The sequence below is a fragment of the Mandrillus leucophaeus genome, unplaced genomic scaffold, assembly GCF_000951045.1.
Source record: "Mandrillus leucophaeus isolate KB7577 unplaced genomic scaffold, Mleu.le_1.0 Scaffold816, whole genome shotgun sequence".
NCBI lineage: Eukaryota > Metazoa > Chordata > Mammalia > Primates > Cercopithecidae > Mandrillus > Mandrillus leucophaeus.
Window position 1 is genome coordinate 1,176,006 of NW_012108875.1, and position 13,499 is coordinate 1,189,504.

The following is a 13,499-nucleotide window of genomic DNA, read 5'->3' on the forward strand; positions in this document are numbered from 1 at the left end:
CTAAAATGTAATTATTTTTAATGGGTATAGAATTTTAGTTTGGGAGGATGATTAGTTCTGGAGATGGACAGAGATGATGACTGCACAACAAAATGAATATATTTAATGCCATTGAACTGTACACTTAAAAACAGTCAAAATGGTAAATTGTATGTGTATATATTATCACAATAAAAATAAGATTTTTATGACAAAATATGTCCCAAACAAATTTAGTAGACAACTAACAAATGAGTTAAATATACAGATACATCTACATACACATATATTTTATTTTTTTATTTTTTTTATTTTTTATTATACTTTAAGTTCTAGGGTACATGTGTACAACGTGAAGGTTTGTTACATATGTATACATGTGCCCTGTTGGTGTGCCGCACCCATTAACTCATCATTGACATTAGGTATATCTCCTAATGCTATCTCTCTCCGCTCCCCCGACCCCACAACAGTCCCCAGTGTGTGATGTTCCACTTCCTGATACATACACATATATTTTAAACACCTATGACAGCAAAAGACTTAATATCTATATATTTTCAAATAGTCAAAGAACTTCAAAAGACATCAACAAGAAAAGATATGTGAATGGCCAATAAGCACACAAAAAGGTGCTCAATGTTATTAGTTGTCAGGGAAATGAAAACCAAAACTACAGAAATATCACTTTACATCCACTAGAATTGCTAAAATTAAAATAACTGACAATGCAATAGCCAGGATGTAGATATTCTTTTTTAAAGAATAGAAAGAGAGATACAGACACAGGGAAGGAAGGAGATAAAGCCTACAGAAAATCAAGCAATACACAGTAGAACAGATCCAAATGATTGGTAAACATTTGAGAATATGCTTACAAGTTGTTAAAGAAATGCAAATTACAGTATTGAGATATCACACCTAATCTGTAAGATTATAGCAAATTAAATAGGCTGATAACAACTACAGCTGTCACCTTCACTGATGTAAGGGAAAAGGTAATCCCATCCAATGAAAATGAGAATTACTATTTCACTTTTGAAAATCATATCCTTGAGTCAGAAATCCCACTCCTACGGTTTTTTTTTCTTTTTCTTTTTTGAGATGGAGTCTTGCTCTGTCGGCCAGGCTGGAGTGCAGTGGCGTGATCTTGGCTCACTGCAACCTCCGCGCCCCCAGGTTCAAGCGATTCTCCTGCCTCAGCCTCCTGAGTAGCTGAGATTACAGGTGTGTGCCACCATGCCCGACTAATTTTTGTATTTTTAGTAGAGACAGGGTTTCACCATATTGGCCAGGCTGGTATCAAACTCCTGACCTCAAGTGATCCACCCGCCTCAGCCTCCCAAAGTGCTGGGATTACAGCATGAGCCACCACACCCAACCCCACTCCTATGATTTCATCTCACAGAAGTAAAAGCACCAGTATATGAAAAGTATATATAAAACATTGTCTGCCCACATTAAAAACAACAACAACAACAAATATTTCAAATGAACAATCTAATCGTGTACCTCCAGGAACTAGTAAAGAACAAACCAAACCCAAAAGTAGCAGAAGAAATAATAAAGATCACAGCAGAACTAAACAAAATAGAGACTAAAAAAAAAAATAAAAAAAATAAAAAAATAGGAAGGATCAATGCAACAAAAGGTTGGTCCTTTGAAAAGTTACACAAAATTGATAAACCACTAGCTGGACTAACCAAGAAAAGAAGACAGAAGACCCAAATAAACAAAATCAGAAATGATAAAGGAGACAGTACAAGCGATACTACAGAAATACAAAAGATCATTGGAGACTATCATGAATAATAGCACACTAACAAAGTGAAAAACCTAGAGGAATGGATAAATTCCTGGAAACATACAATGTACCAAGATTGAATAAAAAAGAAATAGAAAACCTAAACAGACCAATAATGGCAAACAAAATTGAATAAGTAAAAAAAAAAATCTCTCAACAAAGAAAAGCCCAGGACCAGATGAATTCACTGCTGAATTTTTCCAAATGTATAAAGAAGAGCTAATACCAATTCTCCTCAAAGTATTCCAAAAAATTGAAGAGGAGAAAATGCTCTCTAACTCATTATTTGAAGCCAGTATTAAACCAATAAGAGCACCAGCCAAGGATACAATAAAAAAAGAAAACCATATGACAATATAATTGACAAACATAGCAAAAATTTCTAACAAAATACTGGCAAACCAAATCCAATAGCATATCAAAAATAATAATAATACACCACGATCAAGTAGGATTTATACCAGAGATGTGAGGATGGTTCAATATATGTAAATCAATAAACATGATACATCACATCTACAGAATGAAGGACAAAAACCATATGATAATCTCAATAGATGCAGAAAAAGTATTTGATAAAATTCAATACATCTTCGTGATAGAAACACTCAACAAACTAAGCATAGAAGGAACATACCTCAAATTAATGAAGGCTATATATGACAAATCAACAGCTAAGATCATACTGAATGGGGAATGGTTGAAAGTCTTTCACCTAAGAACTGGAACAAGATAAGAATGCTCATTTTCACCATTCCTATTCAACACAGTACTGGAAGTCCTAGCCAGGGCAATCAGAAAGAGAAAGAAATAAAAGGCATCTAAATTTTAAAAGAGGAAATCAAGGCTGGGCGTGGTGGCTCACGCCTGTAATCCCAGCACTTTGGGAGGCTGAGGCAGGTGGATCACAAGGTCAGGAGATCGAGGCTATCCTGGCTAACACGGTGAAACTCTGTCTCTACTAAAAATACAAAAAATTAGCCGGGCGTGGTGGCGGGCACCTGTAGTCCCAGCTACTTGGGAGCCTGAGGCAGGAGAATGGCGTGAACCTGGGAGGCGGAGCTTGTAGTGAGCCGAGATCGCGCCACTGCACTCCAGCCTGGCCAACAGAGCAAGACTCTGTCTTTAAAAAAAAAAAAAAAAAAAAAAAGAGGAAATCAAATTGTCCCTCTTTGCAAATGACATGATACTGTATTTAGAAAAACCAAGACTCCAAAAACAAACTCTTAGAATTGATTTTTTTAATTTAGTAAATTTGCAGGATACAAAATCAACATGCGAAAATCAGTAGTGTTTCTATACACCAATAATGAAATAGCCAAAAACAAAATCAAGAAGACAATCCCGTCTACAATAGCAACAAAAATAAAATAAAATGTCTAGGAATAAATTTGACCAAAGAAGTGAAAGGTCTCTATAAGGGAAGCTACAAACACTGCCAAAAGAAATTGAAGAGGACAGAAATGGAAAGACATTCCACGCTCATGGACTGGAAGAATTAATACTGTTGAAAGGGCCATACTTTCCAAAGTAATTACAGATTCAATGCAATCCCTACCAAAATATTGATGCCATTTTTCACAGAATAGAAGAAAACAATCCTAATGAAAGAGGAGAAAGTAAGAAACTGGTCAAGTGGGCGGTTAGGGTGGATTCTTGGTAAAACTGCTTCAAACAAAGAACAGACTGAAAATCAAACTGTAGGTCCCAGATAAGAAAGAGTCCACGTCCTTAAATGGAAACTCTTACTCTGTGAACCCAGATGAACGAATTCCACCCCTTTTTGGACACATTTCTCTCTCCTTGGCATGCCTTAGTATCTTACTTTTCACCTATTTTATATATGCCTACCTTTCTGTAATTGGTTGCAGGCTAAGTCTCCATTTACATAGGGTGAATCATCACTTCAGTCCCCAACTGGTCCCAGATCAAGGTCCTGGGCCAAGTCATCACTTCAGCCCATGATTGGTCCCAGGCCAAGCATTCACCTCTGCTTCCAATTGGTTCTTTACACTATCCTACCTCTTTCTAAGTGGTGCTTTCTCTAAAACGGCTTGCAGACCAGTCAGCACATTCTTCCCCTTCCTAGTCCATAAAAACCCTGAACTCTGCCTCACAGTGGGCTACCCTTTTTTGGGCCTCCTCTCTGTGGCAGAGAGCTTTCTTCTTTTCCTTATTAAACTTTTGCTCCAATCTCACCCTTTGTGGCCATGCTCCTTAATTTTCTTGGTCATGAGACAAAGAACTCTGGGCGATACCTCAAACAATGAGAGATGGCTACGTTGTGGTGCATTGGTGGGCCTGTAACACTAACATTCATATTGAACCAAAAAAGCCAGAAGAGTCAAAGCAATCCTGATCAAAAGAACAAGGCTGGAGGCATCACACTACCTCACTACAAAACACATTACAAGGCTATAGTAACCAAGACAGCATGATATTAGTATAAAAAATAGATACGTATACCAGTGAAACAGAACATAGAACCCAGAAATAAATCCACATATTTACAGCCAATGGGTCTTTGATAAAGCTGCCAGGAATATACATTGAGGAAAAGACACCCTCTTCAATAAATGGTGCTGGAAAACTCAATAATTATATGCAGAAGAATGAAACTGGACCCCTATCTCTCACCATATATTAAAGCCAACTCAAGATGAATTGAAGACTTAAACATAAGACACAAAATTATAAAATTACTAGAAGAAAACCTAAAAAAAAAATCTTCAAGACATTGGTCTAGGCAAAGATTATATGGCTAAGACTTCAAAACCATAGACAACAAAACCAAAAGGAAACAAATGGGACAATATTAAACCAAAAGGCTTCTGCATAGCAAAAGAAACAGTCAACAGAGTGAAGAGACAACCTCTTGAATGAGAGAAAATATTTGCAAACTACTCATCCAACAGGGTACTAATATCCAGAATATACAAGGAACTCAACTCAACAGTGAAAAACCAAATAATCCCATTCAAAGTGGATAAAGGAAATGAATAGACATTTCTCAAAAAAATAGGCATACAAATGGCCAAATATACATGAAAAAACACTCAACATCACTAATCATCAGGGAAATGCAAATCAAAATCGTAATGAGATATCATCTCCCTCAGTTAAAATGGCTATTATTAAAAAGAAAAAAAAAATAGATGCTAGTGAGGATGTGGAGAAAAGGGAACTCATATCCTGTTGGTTGGAATGTAAATTAGTACAGCCATTATGGAAAACACTATGAAGATTTCTCAAAAAACTAAAATAGAATGACCACACAACGCAGCAATCTCACTACTGGGTATTTATCCGAAGGAAAAGAAATCAGTTTATCAAAGGAATATTTGCTTTAGCATGTTTATCCCAGCACTACTCGCAATAGTAAAGATGCAAAATCGACCTAAGTATCCATCAACAGATGAATAGATAAAGAAAATGTAATGTTAATGCATCATGGAATATTATTTGGGTATAAATAAAAATGAAATCCTGTCACTTACAGAAATATGGATGGAACTGAAGGTCATATGCTAAGTGAAATAAGCCAGGTACAGAAAAACAAATATCACATATTCACACTCATATGGGAGCTAAAAAACAGAAAAAATAAAGCAACTTGATCTCATAGGCATAGAGAATAGAATGATAGATACCAAAGACTGGGAAGGGTGGGTAAGTGGTAGGGGGAAGGATGAAAAGAAGTTGGTTAATGGTGCAAACATACAGTTAGATAGAAGAAATAAGTTCTAATGTTTGAGAGCAGAGTAGGGTGATTATACTTACCAACAACATTTTGTAGATTTCAAAGTAACTAGAAGAGAGAACTTAAGTGTATTCAACACACAGAAATGATAAACATGTAGGATACCCTAAGCACCCTAACTTTATCATTACACATTCTATGAACGTAACAAACACTGACATATACCCCATTAAAATGTAAAATATCCTATATCTATACAACAAAAAAATCCCATATTTGTATACCAGAAAATGACCAAAAGGGGCAAAAAAGAAAACTCTGTATAGGTAGGTAATATGTAAAAAAAGTATAGGGAGGTGTGAGATTGTATGAACATAAGAAAAATAAAGGATACTCACCAGGTGAAACTGATTATTAGGTGTAGGAAGGAAAAGGCATAAATGCAGTGTTTACATTAAAAAAAAACAGTATTTAGTACATGATTCAATTATGTAAAAGTATCTAAATATGCACAAGAGATTAATGCAAGGAAAAATATATTCAATTCCTTTGGTTTCTTCTTTTTTCTTTTCCTTTTTTTTTTTTTTTCAGATGGAGTCTTGCTCTTGTCGTCCAGGTTGGAGTGCAGTGGCGCGATCTCTGCTCACTGCAACCACCACCTCCCAGTTTCAAGCGATTCTCCAACCTCAGCCTCCAGAGTAGCTGGGACTACAGGGGCCTGCCACCATGCCTGACTAATTTTTGTATTTTTAGTAGAAAAAGCGTTTCACCATGTTGGCCAGGCTGGTCTCGAACTCCTGACTTCAAGTGATCCTCCCACCTCGGCCTCCCAAAGTGCTAGGATTACAGGCATGAGCCACCATGCCCGGCTCCTTTGGCTTTTGAGAGTAAACAAACTTGTTATTCTTCTTCTCAGTCTGTCTTAAATATTTCTGACTCTGCCCACTTAAATGTAAGTATTCTCCAGGGCTGCATTGTCCAATAGAAGCAATGTGAGTCACATATGTAATTTTAAATTTTCTAGTAGTCACATTAAAAACTTAAAGAGAAACAGGGAAACTTAATTTTAAGAAGATTTTTGTTTAACCGAATATACCAAAAATACTATAACTTCAAACTATTAGTAAGATGTTCCATATTCTTTCCTTTATCTTTTCTTTCTTTCTTTTTTTCACTAAGTCGCTAAAATCTGGCGTGCATTTTATTTTACACTTAAAGCATTACAGTTTGGACCAGCCACATCAACAAGCTCCATACCCACTTCTGGCTAGTGGCCACCATATTGAACAGTACAGCTATAGGGTTTTGGCCTAGGGTCATATCAGCAGGACTGCACTCCTTCTGGAGTCCTTGGGGAAAATTCATTTATTTGTCTTCTCAACTGGAGGCATTGGCTCTCTCTCCCTCGCCTCTCCCCTCCTCACATCACTGCTTCCTTCATTATATCTGCTTCTCTGATTCTCCTACCTCTCTCTTTCCCTTATAAGGACCTCTGTAATTATATTGTGGCCACCTGCATAATCCAGGATACTCTCCCCATCTCACGATCCACCATCACAACTGCAGAGTCCTTTTTACCATGTAGGGTAACATATTCACAGGTTCTGAGGATCCCGACATGGACATCTTTGGGGAAAGAAGGAATTATTCTATCTATCACAATGATTAGTGGCATAAATTTACAAATTGCAAACAACATTTTTGGTGTCATAACTTTATAAAACATAATAAATACTAATACTTTATTAATGTGATGATTGATCATAAGATTTTTTTCTGGCTCACTTTTTAACCAATTTATTTATTAGATCATCAAAATTTATACTTTTAGCAACTTCATTTTCAATCAGTATAATTGGAAGTACCATCAGTCTTTCTTGGCAATGCATGATGACAAATAATTATTGATAATTTCAAATTTAGAGAAGGACCTTCCTGCTTATACCACTGTTAATGGAGTTGATAAGAGGATTTTATATCCTGTGTAAACACTGTGATAAATGTATAAATTTCAAAACATCTAGAGTTGATGATTCTCATGGAACATTTTTTATCAAAAGGTTTAATTCTTCATTCAGCTCAGTTATATGTAAGTCAGAATTTAATTTTAAATGTACATTTATACAATACCATTTTAATGTTTCCTCTGACATTTCCTATAATTTTTGATGGTGGTCGTATAATAAACCAAAACTGGTATCATGATTTGCATATAATTCAAAACACCTTTTCATACATCTTATTACTGTATATTAAATTACAAGGAAAATTAATTTTAAAATTGTCTTCCTCATTAGTAATTGGTTCCTTCAAAGTTCACATAAAAACACTGTTCTTTTCTGTTGAATAGAGTTTTTGGAAGGTGTATGCGATAATTCAATACATTCATATAATTTGTAAAGATCAAATCACTGCAACTGGGATATCTATCACCTTAAATATTTGCTTTTTCTTCATACTGGAAATATTCAAATTATTCTCTCCTAGCAATTTTGAAATGTACAATGGATTATAGTAAATTATAGTGACCCTACTGATCTATTGAACACTGAGTCTTATGCTTTCATCTGTGTGTTTGTACCCATTAATCAACTTCTCGTCATCCTCCCCACCCCACTACCCTTCTGAGGTTTTGGTATCCATGAATTTAATCTCTATCTTCATGAGATTCACTTTTTTAGCTCCCACATATGAGTCAGAACATGTAATATTTATCTTTCTGTGCTTAGCTTATTTCACTTAACATAATGGCCTCCAGTTCCATCCATGCAGTAGCATGGATGACAGTATTTCCTCCTTTTTATGGATGAATAGTATTCCACTGTGTGTGTGTATATATACACATGTATATATATACATACATATATATGTGTGTGTGTGTGTGTGCATGTGTGTGTATCACATCGTCTTTATCTATTCATCCACTGATGGGAACTTAGGTTGATTCCATATATTGGCTATTGTGACTAATGCTGCAATAAATACAGGAGTACAGATGTCTCTTTGATATATTGATGTCCTTTCTTTCGGATAAATATCCAGTAGTGGAATTGCTAGATCATATGGCAGTTCTATTTTCAGTTTTTTGAGGAACCGCTATACTGTTCTCCATAGTGGTTGTATTACTTTACACTCTCACTAACAGTGTCTGAGAACTCTCCTTTCTCCATATCCTCTCCAGTATTCATTATTCCCTGACTTTTTGATAAAACCCATTTTAACTGGGGTGAAATTATATCTTATCGTACTTTTGATTTGCATTTCTCTGATGATTAGTGATGTTGAGCATTTTTTCATATACATGTTGGCCATTTGTATGTCTCATATTCATACCTTTTGCCAATTGTTTAATCAGATTATTTGTTTTTTGGTTATTGAGTTGTATGATCTCTTTATGTATTTTAGTTATTAATCCCTTGCCAGATGGATAATTTGCAAACATTTTCTCCCTTTCTGTGGGTTGTCTCTTCACTGTATTGATTGTTTTCTTCGCTGTGCAGAAAGTTTTTGGCTTGATGTGATCCCGTTTATCTACTTTTGCTTTTGTTGCCTGGACTTTTGAGGTCTTACACAAAAAAATATTTGCCTAGAGCAATATCCTAGAGCATTTCCCCAATGTTTTCTTCCAGTAGTTTCATAGTTTGCAATTTAGATTTAAGTCTTTAATCCACTTTGATTTGATTTTTGTATATAGTGAGAGGTGGGGTCCGTTTTATTCTGCATATGGTTATATAGCGTTCCAGCACCATCCATTTAAAGATGCTCCTTTCCCCCATTGTATGTTCTTGGTGCCTTTGTTGAAAATGGGTTGGTTGTAAATGTTTAGATTTATATCTAGGTTCACTATTCTGTTCCATAAGTTTATGCATTTGTTTTTATGCCAGTACCATGCTTATTTAGTCACTACAGCTTTGTAGTATATTTCAAAGTCATGTAGTGTGATGACTCCAACTTTGCTCTTTTTGCTCGGGATTGCTTTGGTTATTTGAGGTCTTTTGTGGTTCCATATAAATTTTAAGATTTTTTTCTATTTCAGTGAAGAATGTAATTGGTATTTTGATAGAGATCACATTGAATCTGTACATTACTTTGGGCAGTATGGTCATTTTAAAGGTATTAATTCTTTTGCTCCATGGGCATGGAATGTCTTTCTATTTGTTTGGGTCCTCTTCAATTTCTTTTATCAGTGTTTTATAGACTTCCTTGTAGAGTTTTTTCACTTCTTTAGTTAAGTTGAATCCTAGTTATTTTATATTCTTTGTAGCTATTGTAAATGGGATTGACTTCTTGATTCCCCTTTCAGATTGCGCACTGTTGGCCTATATAAATGCTACTAGTTTCTGTGTGTTGAATTTGTATCCTGCAACTTTACTGAATTCATTTACCAGCTCTAACAGTTTTTTGGTGGAGTTTTTAGTGTTTTCCAAGTATAAGATCGTGTTGTCTATGAACCAGGCTAATTTAATTTTCTCCTTGCCAATTTGGATGTCCTCTATTTCTTTCCCTTGCCTAATTGTTCTGGCCAGGACTTGCAGTATTATTTGAATAAAAGTGGCATAAGTGGGCATCTTTTTCTTGTTCCATGGATGATCTTTAAATTTAACTTGTATTTATAAGCCTATTTGCTTTGCAATGTTGCAGCCATTTACACAACCTGAGATTATAAACTCTGAATAATTCTAATAATTCCTTAATATACATTATTACAATCTCCATGTGTACACTCTTTTTTTGGTCATAGCTTACTGAGACAGTTTAATGCCTGAATGCAAGTTGTTCTTGTCCCTGTACTCAGAATGGAGAGTTAATATTTGGGTAGATTCCATAGGGTCTGGCTTAAGAGACAGGCAAGTCCATCTCCTATCACCAGTCTCAGTGCCTCCACCACAAGGAATCCTTGTTCTCTCCTGCGGCTACAGCTCCTGCTGCTACCAGACCTGCTGCTTCTGCTATTGCTGCCACCACCATTGACAGCACCCTTCTGGGTCCAGGTCCCAGCTTGGCTACCTTAGGGCCACATGTACCCCAGACTGTACCAAAGGCCTGTTTGTGCATGTCAGACCAATTGCTCGATGCCTGTTTGTCCTTCCATGCCTATGAACCTAAGCCTTCAAGTGTGCACACTACCACCTGCTATATCTCCACTGTTCATGCACATGCTTCATTGTTTCATTACACTTCACTTATAGAACACAAGATCAAAAATAAAATTTTCATGAATTTCAAGATTGCAACAGTAGAGAATTAAACTAAGTTTGGGGCCCTTCTTAGAGTGGAGACCCTGTGCAACTGCACAGGTCATAGGTCACACATCAATGAAGACTGCCCTCATGCCAGTTAAGTCCCTTGGTATATAACCAATCAATGACCATATATCAGGCGCTTGCCATAGGCCAAGTGTTCACTCATGGTATCTTTTTCCAGCCTCTCCTAAATGTTCCCTACACAAGGAGGAACCTAGAGTGGAAACAAGAGACTGTTTCGACTACTGACTACCGACTACTGAAACAACTGCTCAGATAGCTGTGTGCCTTTGTATTTTCATATGCATTATCTCACTACAGGGCCATAACCCCCTGAGGAAGTGAGAGAACGGATTATTGGCTCTAATTAATTAATCCTCACAACCATCCACAGTGGTCTGGAAGTATTTGTAATGCTGTCTGACAGATGAAGTCACAGAGGTTAAATGACTTTTCTCTCTACCTCACCAGGCTGTTGTGAAGATCAAAGTAAACGGAGGTTATGAAGAGGGTTTTTGTCAACAGTGAGGTAAAGGGTACATATGAGGGATTACCACTATTCTTCCTTGGCGACATCACGTGGTAAAGACACAGGAATTCAATTCAGGTTTACCTCTAACTAATCAAGATCTTACCTTTTAAGTGCTAAATCTTTTCAGCTCAGGTTACCTGACCAAGCAACATAAGATCACTATACCTTAATCCAGCCTTCTCTTATGGTCTGCCTATTCAAGAAGTGAAACTTGCTAGTTCCAGAAAGATAAAATCATGCAGCTCACTAAGAATATCTCAAATAAATTAGAAAATGAATTTGAGATATATGAGAAAGAAAAAATACTCTCATATGTTCGGAAGGCAAATAACGTATTACTATAAAACCACTGGGCTAAAAGGTAAATCATTTAAAAATTATAAAATTTTGTAAACTCAAGGGAAATTTAAATATCAATATGTCAAAAATTTGTGTGGAACACAGACAAAAATTTATAGCTTTAAATACATGTATCAGAAAACAAGGTTTTTAAAATGAGCTAAGCAGTCAGGAAGTTGGAAAAAAGTCAACAGAGCAATGCAAAGAAAAGTAAGAGAAAGAAAATTATGCAGGTAAAGGAAGAAATTTAAAGAAATGAAAAAAATGAAGATTAATTTAAAAGCAGAACCAGGTTATTTGAAATATAGTAAGATGAACAGGCCTCAGGAAAGAATGATATATTTTTTAACAGGAAGGAGGAGGGAGAAAGAGAGAGAGAGAGAGATACACACACAAACACACACACACAATTATATATGTATATATACACAGATATATGTACATAAATGTATTTTGTACATATATTTATATGTGTGTGTGTGTGCATGTGCATACACACATGCTCAAAAGACCTCTATGGCAAAATAATAAACTCTAATAATAGCCTAAAAAATAATCTGAATAATAAAGAAGGCATTCCAGCATCTTGGATGGGACTCAATATTATGAAACACCAATTCTCCCCAAATTGACATATAAACTCAATGAAATCGCAATAGCAATTCTAGTCAGATTCTTTGAGGAACTTGGGCTCTAAAATTTATATGGAAAAATAAAGGTCCACAAATAGCTAAGTCAACTTTAAAAAATAAGAGTTATGTTCCACTGGATATTAAGACATTACTAAAAAACTAAAGAGCTTCTGCACAGCAAAAGAAACTATCATCAGAGTGAATGGGCAACCTACAGAATGGGAGAAAATTTTTGTAATCTATCCATCTGACAAAGGTCTAATATCCAGAATCTACAAGAAACGTAAATAAATTTACAAGAAAAAAAAACCATCAAAAAGTGGGCAAAAGATATGAACAGACATTTCTCAAAAGAAGACATTTATGCAGTCAAGAAACATATGAAAAAAAAGCTCATCATCACTGGTCATTAGAGAAATGCAAATCAAAACCACAATGAGATACCATCTCACACCAGTTAGAGTTCCAATCATTAAAAAGTCAGGAAACAACAGATGTTGGTGAGGATGTGGAGAAAGAGGAATGCTTTTACACTGTTGGTGGGAGTGTAAATCAGTTCAAATATTGTGGGAGATAGTGTGGCTATTGCTCAAGGACCTAGAACCAGAAATACCATTATACACAGCAATCCCATTACAGGGTATATACTCAAATCATTCTACTATAAAGACACATGCAAACATATGCTTATTGCAGTACTATTTACAATAGCAAGGACCTGGAACCAATCCAAATGCCCATCTATGATAGACTGGATTAAGAAAATTTGGCGCATATATACCATGGAATACTATGCAGCTATGAAAGGGAATGAGTTCATGCCCTTTGCAGGGACATGGATGAAGCTGGAAACCATCATCCTCAGCAAACTAACACAGGAACGGAAAACTAAACACTGCATGTTCTCACTCATAAGTGGGAGCCGAACAATGAGAACACATGGACACAGGGAGGGGAACATCACACACCGGGGCCTGTCAGGGGTGAGGGGAAAGGGGAGGGAGAGCATTAGGACAAATACCTAATGTATGCAGAGCATACATTTTTCACACTGAAAACCTGCATGACGGGTTCATAGGTGCAGCAAACCACCATGGCACATGTACATCTATGCAACAAACTTTCACGTGCAGCACATGTATTCCAGAACTTAAAGAACAAAGGAAGGAAGAAAGGAAGGAAGGAAGGAAGGAAGGAAGGAAGGAAGGAAGGGAGAGAGAGAGAAAGAAAGGAATGAAGGAAGGAAGGAAGGAAGAGAGAGAGAGAGAGA

The 13,499-nt window shown here is 36.2% G+C and overlaps 1 protein-coding gene across 1 annotated transcript in view; it reads right to left on the reverse strand.

Annotated features, from left to right (window-relative positions):
* The window catches only part of LOC105530375, a 196,397-nt gene that overhangs the window by 165,639 nt on the left and 17,259 nt on the right, over positions 1 to 13,499 (reverse strand). The window lies entirely within an intron of this gene.